Here is a 9,123-nt window from a genome sequence, read left to right as displayed (position 1 = left end):
CTCGGTCATGTCTGCGTGTCTCCCAAACCCGTAGGGTCTACACACTTAAGGTTCAGTGACGCTAGGGTTGTTGAGATATTAGTATATGGTAATCCGAAAGTTGTTCGGAGTCCCAGATGACATCCCGAACGTCACGAGGAGTTCCAGAATGGTCGGAGGTGAAGATTTATATATAGGAAGTCAAGTTTCGGCCATCGGGAAAGTTTCGGGGGTAATCGGTATTGTACCGGGACCACCGGAAGGGTCCCGGGGGTCCACCGGGTGAGGTCACCTATCCCGGAGGGCCCCATGGGCTGAAGTGGGAGGGGAACCAGCCCCTAGTGGGCTGGTGTGCCCCCCTTGCGCCTCCCCCTGCGCCTAGGGTTGGAAACCCTAGGGGTGGGGGCGCCCCACTTGGCTTGGGGGGCACTCCACCCCCCTTGGCCGCCGCCCCCCTTGGAGATTGCATCTCCTAGGGCCGGCGCCCCCCTAGGGGTCCTATATATAGTGGGGGTGAGGGAGGGCAGCCGCACCCTAGCCCCTGGCGCCTCCCTCTCCCTCTCGTGACACTCCTCCCTCTCCCTGAGCTTGGCGAAGCCCTGCCGAGATCACCGTTGCTTCCACCACCACGACGTCGTGCTGCTGGATCTCCATCAACCTCTCCTTCCCCTTGCTGGATCAAGTTGGAGGAGACGTCTTCCCAACCGTACGTGTGTTGAACGCGGAGGTGCCGTCCGTTCGGTGCTAGGTCATCGATGATTTGGATCACGACGAGTACGACTCCATCAACCCCGTTCTCTTGAACGCTTCCGCTCGCGATCTACAAGGGTATGTAGATGCACTCTTCTCTCCCTCGTTGCTAGATGACTCCATAGATTGATCTTGGTGATGCGTAGAAAATTTTAAAATTCTGCTAAGTTCCCCAACAGGCCCGCCCCTACCCCCCGTCATGCCTCGCGCGGAAGCGCCGCCGTCCGCCTGGTTTCAGTGAAGCTTTCGGCCGTCACGCCGCCCTCCTTCCTTCCCTTTGGCTCCCCTTCTCGTGCCTGCTGCCCTCCTTCCTTCCCTTTGGCTCCCCTTCTCGTGCCTGCTGCCCTCCATGGCCGTCCCTTGGCTAGGTCGTGCCCTTCGTCCCTAACCCTGCGAGGCTGCGGCAGTGGCAGCTGCCGGCGCTGCAGCTCGGCGGCGTGAGGAGGTGATGGGCCGTGGCAGTTTGGGCGACGGGAGCGGCGACGCGTGCGGGATTGGGGACGATGGGTGCGGTGGGGGCAGGGTGTGCGGGAGGATTTGCTCGGGTAGGGTTTGCTCTGGCACGGGTGCGGGTTGGGATCACGAAACGTTTGACGACGGACGAAACTACACACGTGTGACGCCCCCGATTTAATCGTACACTAATCATACACGCAAACGTGTACGATCAAGATCAGGGACTCACGGGAAGATATCACAACACAACTCTACAAATAAAATAAGTCGTACAAGCATCATATTACAAGCCAGGGGCCTCGAGGGCTCGAATACAAGAGCTCGATCATAGATGAGTCAGCGGAAGCAACAATATCTGAGTACAGACATAAGTTAAACAAGTTTGCCTTAAGAAGGCTAGCACAAACTGGGATACAGATCGAAAGAGGCACAGGCCTCCTACCTGGGATCCTCCTAAACTACTCCTGGTCGTCGTCAGTGGGCTGCACGTAGTAGTAGGCACCTCCCGAGTAGTAGTAGTCGTTGTCGACGGTGGCATCTGGCTCGTGGTCTCCATCGTCTGGTCGCAGCAATCGGGTATAGAAAAGGGGAAAAGAGGGAGCAAAACAACCGTGAGTACTCATCCAAAGTACTCGCAAGCAAGGAGCTACACTACATAGGTATGCATTGGTATCAAATGGAATAAGGCTATCATATGTGGATTGAACTGCAGAATGACGGAATAAGAGGGGGATAGCTAGTCCTATTGAAGACTATGCTTCTGGCCACCTCCATCTTGCAGCATGTAGAAGAGAGCAGAAGGTAAGTTCACCAAGTAGCAACGTATAGCATAACCCTAACCGATGATCCTCCCTTCGTCGCCCTGTGAGAGAGCGATCACCGGTTGTATCTGGCACTTGGAAGGGTGTGTTTTATTAAGTATCCGGTTCTAGTTGTCATAAGGTCAAGGTACAACTCCAAGTCGTCCTGTTACCGAAGATCATGGCTATTCGAATAGATTAACTTCCCTGCAGGGGTGCGCCACATAACCCAACATGCTCGATCCCATTTGGCCGGACACACTTTCCTGGGTCATGCCCGGCCTCGGAAGATCAACATTTCGCAACCCTACCTAGGCACAACATAGAGGTCAGCACGCCGGTCTAAATCCTATGGCGCAGGGGTCTGGGCCCATCGCCCATTGCACACCTGCATGTTGCGTACGCGGCCGGTGAGCAGACCTAGCCTCCCTTATACAAGAGTAGGCGTTCCACTCCAACCCAGCACGCGTCGCTCAGTCGCTGACGTCACGAAGGCTTCGGCTGATACCACGACGTCGAGTGCCCATAATTGTCCCCGCGTAGATGGTTAGTGCGTATAGGCCAGTAGCCAAACTCAGATCAAATACCCAGATCTCGTTAAGCGTGTTATTTTGAAGTAACCGCGAACGCCGACCAGGGCCAGGCCCACCTCTCTCCTAGGTGGTCTCAACCTGCCCTGTCACTTCGCCTCAAAGTAACAGTCGGGGGCCGTCGGGAACTCAGGCCCACCGCTACCTGTATGGAGCCACCTGCCACTTCAGCCCCCATCTCCAAACAGTATCACCGGTAATGTAACAGTGTAAAGTATATAGTATATGCCCGTGATCACCTCCCGAAGTGATCACGGCCCAGTAGTATAGCATGGCAGACGGACAAGAGTGTAGGGCCACTGATGGAACACTAGCATCCTATACTAAGCAGTAGGATAGCAGGTAAAGGTAACAACAGTAGTAGCAAGGACATTCTATGCACCAGTATAGGATTAATGGAAAGCAGTAACATGCTACAGTATTCTAATGCAAGCAGTATAGAGGAGAGTAGGCGATATCTGGTGATCAAGGGGAGGGCTGGCCTGGTTGGTCTGGCAAGAGAGAGGGGTCGTCAATACCGTAGTCGATCGGGGCACCAGCAGCGGCGTCAGTCTTGGTGTCTAGCGAGAGAAGAGGGGGAAGAAACAATAAATATTAAGCAAACAGATGCATAGCGATACATGACATGACAAGTAGCGATGCTAGGGGTGCCCTAACGTGGTATGAGGTGGTACCGGTGAAGGGGGGAAACATCCAGGAAAAGATCTCCGGTGTTTTGCGTTTTCGGACAGATGATTCGGAGGGGGAAAGTCACGTGTATGCTATGCTAGGGACGTCTGACGGACGAACGGATTGCGTATTCGAGTTCGTCTCATCGTTCTGAGCAACTTTCATGTACAAAGTATTTTGATCCCAGTTACGATTTATTTTCTATGATTTATCAAAGTTTTATGTATTTCTGAAATTTATTTAATTAATTAAATCGAACATTATCCAGAACAGTGAAAGGTGATGTCAGCATGACATCACCATGACGTCAGCACGTCAAACTCAGTTAACTAGAGTCAAACCTAACCAGTGGGTCCAGTGGGACCCACCTATCATTGAGACAAAGGTTAAATAGGATTTGTTTAAACTAAATAGGATTATTTAAGTGTGGGCCCCATTAGTCAGTGACATATCAGTGTTTTAATTAGCAAGTTAATTAATCAGGATTAATTAACTAATTGATTAATTATTTTTAGTTATTTTATATATATATATTAACTTCTCTTTTTTTGGAAAAGGGGGTTGAGGGCCCCACTTGCAAGTGGCAACGAAGCCACTCGGGCGTTGGGCTATCGGGGAGTGGCCTGGCCTCGTGCGGGCGCCGGAACCGGACGGGGTGGAGGCCGAGCGATGCCTGAGCGGCCACGGGTGGGGCGCCGGCAGGCGCGGCCGTAGGCGACCGAGCGGCTGCCAAACACAGGGTGTCGGGCAGGCAGAAGCGCAGGGGAAAGGCAAGCAAGTGGAGGAGCGGGGCGGGGAGGTTGTGGCTGTCAGGACCCCGACTCGATGTCACATCGATCTAGCTGGTAACACCTCATATCACTTTGCGGCCTCACGCACGGTATTCCCACGGGTGTCGTCTTACCTTTTTCCCGGGACCGTTTGCGCATTTTGGCTCACGTATATGATAGTGTCGCTAGCATCCATATGATAAAGAGCCCGGGCTGACATGACTAGTCGTAAACCCAAAGTGGCACAGACTTACAGGGACAGGCATCCATGACCCAGCTTCGAACGTGTCGGTCATCAGCAAGTGGGTCCGGGCTGTAGCACTGGGCTAGCAGGACTCCGGTAAACCGGGCTGTAGCGGGCTAACAGGACTCCGGTACTCAAAGCGTGACATTTCCCCGAAGGGACAGACACAGGAACGAAGAAGGACACATGCCGGCCAGCCTAAGTGTTCCAGAGCAGGGCTCAGCGGTAACACTAGGAGACATTTCCCGGTAAGAGAGGCTACTAAAGATAAACAACTAGATAGTCAGATCCCACACATACCAAGCATTTCAATCATACACACAATATGCTCGATATGTGCAAATACAACGAAGCATCACAACATGACTCTACGACACAAGTACTTTATTTAAGGCTCAGAGAGCCATACATAACATACACACAAAGGTACGGGTCTCACGACCCAACATACAAGTCATACAATCATACGAGCCAACAGCGGAAGTAACTTGTCTGAGTACAGACAACTAGTAAAATAAAAGAGGCTTGGAAAGCCTGACTATACTATGTGGTCCTTCACAAGCTCAGGGTCACCACCTGGGTCTTTAGCCTACTCGTTGATGTCAACGTCTACATAGAACCCATCAGAAGGGGTTGCAGCGTCTTCTGTAAAAATATAGATTATAGCAACATGAGTACAAAGGTACTCAGCAAGACTTACATCAGATCCTACATACATGCATAGTATCAAGAAGGGTTGGTGGAGTTATTGCAGCAGGCCAGCTTTGACTCTTGGCTAGGCTGTCCTACGATACTTCAACTTGAAATAGTTTTGCGCACACGAGTCCACTATTCACCACTTCAATACACTACCGAGGATCCACCTCCGTCTTCCTACGGAAGAGCCATCCTCGGCACTCACACTTGTCTTGAGGCTTTTATCAGTTTCCATTTACTTGTCTATGAACTGTATAGGCAACCAAGTAGTCCTTTACCGCGGACGCGGCTATTCGAATAGATCATGTTAACCCTGCAGGGAGTACTTCTTCATACACGCTCTCACCACTTATCGTCGTTTACACGACATGTACTCGGCAACCTTCAAGCGGAAGCCCAACGTGGGTGTCGGCCACGACCTACCTAATCACCTAAGCCTCCAGTCCAGGTTTATCGCCTATTCAGGTTCCATCCGCAGGGAGTCCGGCCGAGGTTTCCCATACGGCCCCGAACGATGTGAACAGGGTTCCCGAGATACCTAACGGGTATTCGGTACACCCGGCCACGTACCTACCGCATCACAGCCCACCCCTACGGTCAGCGCTGTCCACGGACTCCAGTAGGCTACAAACACCAGAAACTACTTGCAACTCCTGGACGGAGAACTAGGGTGAATAAGAAGTCGAGAGGGTCCATTGGTTTCGGGCCCAATGCATGGTAGTAGCTGATTCTTAAATCACACATACAGATCTCAGTGCTTAAGGTCGGCTTCAATGAAACAACCCACCATGTACTCCTACATGGCCTCTCATCGATACCTTTACCAAATCGTGTTCACCACACCACTCTCATTACCGACATAATCATTTCACTCTAGCCCATCACCCAGATGAACCAGACCTGACACGACTCTAAGCATAGCAGGCATAGCAAGGTAGGAACAACACATACATATGGCTCAATCAACTCCTACACATGCTAGTGGGTTTCATCTAGTTACTGTGGCAATGACAGGTCATGCAGAGGAAATGGGTTCAACTACCGTAGCACACAGCAGTTTAAATCGCGTTGTCTTAATGCAGTAAAGGAGAGCAGGAGCGAGAACATGGGATTGTATCGATATGATCAAATGATTGGTTGCTTGCCTGATGGTTCGATGCACGGATATGGTTCTTCGTTAGGGTAGTCACGGTACTCCTCGGGGACAGATCCTGTCGTAAAGGATAACGATACACAGGCATCACCAAACAATGTGCAACAATATGATGCATGCATGAAACATGGCAATATGAGTGTGTTGGGCTAATGCAACTAAAGCCAGAAGGGTTTGAACAAATTTGAATCAAAGATTCAAATTTCAATTTCAAATATGGCCTTTTAAAGTGCTTTTCCTTGTTCTGATTAAAACATCCATTTAACTTGTTGGATCATGCATGAAAATAGTACAGATGGATAGATTGGATTTTTCTGATCATTTTTCATATATAATTTGTCCAATTTGGAGTTACAGAATAAAAGTTATGAATTTTTGAAGTTTAATTAATATTCTGGAATTTCCTGATTTAATTTAAATCCAGAAATATCATTTACTGCGTCAGCCTGACGTCACAGTGACATCAGCAGGTCAACAGGGCTGGCTCGGGTCAAACCTGACGTGTGGGGTCCACACGTCAGTGACACAGGGGCTAATCCCGTGTTGACCCGGGCTGGTTAGCTTTGACTAAGCCCTGGGGCCCACTTGTCAGCGTCAGTAGGTGGTGGGTTAGTGGCTAATTAACTGGGCCACGTCAGCTCGCCGGAGTTCTGGCCGGCGGCGACCAACAGTGCGGCGGCGATAGTGGTTTTGGTCGTTTCGGCCACCAAATGAACCGCGGAGGCCACCGGAGTGAAGCTGAGGACGACCCGCGGCTCTTGGCGGAGTCCGTTGGGGTCGGGGTGGCCGGAGTCGACGGCGGCGAGCTCGGTTGCGGCTGCCGGGGTTCGGTCGTGCACGGGAACGGTGTTGCAGGGCGTTAGGGGGGGTGTTGGAGCGTGCTACGTGCTCCTAGTGAGATGTGGAGCACGATGGTGAGCTCGGTTGGGCGCTACGGCGACCGTGGCCACGACGGCGACATCGCCGGCGGCGTGAAGCTTTCGGCCGCGGTGGGGCTAGGGCCTAGGGGTCGGGAGAGAGCAGGGAAGAAGGGGGAAACGGTGGTGTAGCTCACCGCGGTTGCAGTGGGCGTCGAAACGGGCTCGGGGACGCGCTGGAGACGGCGAATTCGTCGGCGACGATGATCGGAGCCCGAAGAGGGGAACGGCAACGTGGCGGCGATGCAGGGCTTCCGGGGACTCGTGGAGCGGTGGGGAGGAAGAGGGAGTCGAGGCGGAGCTTCTGAGCTTGTCGGGGGAGCGAGGGATGGTCGGAGGCAGTGGCTAAGGCGAACGGCGGCGACGGTGAGCTTCGGCCGTGAGAGAGAGAGCGAGGGAGAGCCGGGGGAGAGTGAGAGGGTGTCGGCGAGGTCGGGGCGACGACCAGAAGACGATCCACGCGGCGCAACGGCGACCAGGGCGATGCAGAGAGGCTGGGTGGTGCGTGGCGAGCTCGGGCGCGCCATGCTCACCTCCCTGCCTGCTCTGGCGAGGGGAAGCAGCTGGCTGGCACGGGCCAGCACAGTGCTGGGCCGGCTGGGCTGGGCCGCACAGGGAGGAGCTCAGGTAAGCTTCTCCCTTTATTTATTTTCTGTTTTCTGTTTTATTTAATATATCTGCAACTTTGTTGAATTAAATAAAATACCTAGGCAACTCCAAAAATCACCAAACTACTCCTGGTCCATAGTTGGATTATTTCCAACATGAAACATTTTAGCTTGGAGATATTTGAGCATTTAAATATTTTATATTATTTTAAATGCCCAAATTCAAATAGTTATGATTTAATTCAAAACCCTAGGATGGCCTAGGAAAATGTGCACCACTTTTGGCAGAGGTTCTGAACCAAGGCAAAAATGATGGGCATTTTAGAAGGGCATTTCAGGTTCATTGAAAATTATTTTAGTAAACCCTAGTTGGTTTTCAGAGGGGACTGGGGGTTCTGTCATCCCCATTTCAAGTTTCTGATGAAAGAGTAAACATGATGCAACACTCTAATGCATGACTAGCTAGGGTCTGACAACTCACCCCCACTCAAAAGAATCTCGTCCCGAGATTTGGGTTCCTCCGAGAAGAAGGCGGGATACTCGAGTCGAAGACGATCCTCCCTTTCCCAAGTTGCTTCATCTTTAGAGTGATGCGACCATTGAACCTTGAGAAACTTGATATTATGACGTCGCGTGGTACGCTCGGCTTGATCGAGGATACGGATGGGGTACTCCCGATATGTAAGATTATCTTGGAGATCAAGCGTTTCGTGGTCCACTTCACGGATAGGATCCGAGAAGCAACGCCTGAGTTGAGAAACGTGGAAGACATCGTGAACTCTGGAGAGATGCGGAGGTAGTTCCAACTGGTAGGCAACTTCTCCTCGTTTGGCAAGAATGCGAAAAGGTCCAATGTAACGAGGAGCCAATTTGCCTTTGATACCGAAACGATGGGTTCCCTTCAGAGGGGTGACCCGAAGGTAAGCCTTCTCGTCAACCTCGAAAGTCATAGCCTTATGTTTTCGGTCATATTGACTCTTTTGACGGGATTGGGCTGTTTTCAACTTTTCACGAACGATACGAACTTGTTCTTCTGCTTCCTGAATCATATCCGGGCCAAAGAATTGTCTTTCCCCGGTTTCTGACCAGTTAAGGGGTGTTCGACATCGTCGTCCATAGAGAACTTCAAAAGGGGCTTTACCCAAGCTAGATTGATAGCTGTTGTTGTAAGCGAATTCGGCAAATGGAAGGCACTTCTCCCAGTCCATTCCGAAAGAGATAACAGAGGCTCGAAGCATGTCTTCTAGAATTTGGTTGACGCGTTCCACTTGACCACTCGACTGAGGGTGGAAAGCGGTGTTAAAGGAGAGACGAGTTCCCATAGCATTTTGGAAACTTTCCCAAAATCGAGAGGTGAAAAGACTTCCTCGATCCGAATTGATTTCCAAAGGAACACCATGGAGGGACACTATTCGGGAGATGTATAAATCTGCCAGTTGGCTAGCGGTTATACTCTCACGAACAGGTAAGAAATGAGCTACTTTGGAAAGA

This window comes from Triticum aestivum, chromosome 6A, assembly GCF_018294505.1.
Source record: "Triticum aestivum cultivar Chinese Spring chromosome 6A, IWGSC CS RefSeq v2.1, whole genome shotgun sequence".
NCBI classification, from domain to species: domain Eukaryota; kingdom Viridiplantae; phylum Streptophyta; class Magnoliopsida; order Poales; family Poaceae; genus Triticum; species Triticum aestivum.
This window is presented reverse-complemented; position numbering follows the sequence as displayed.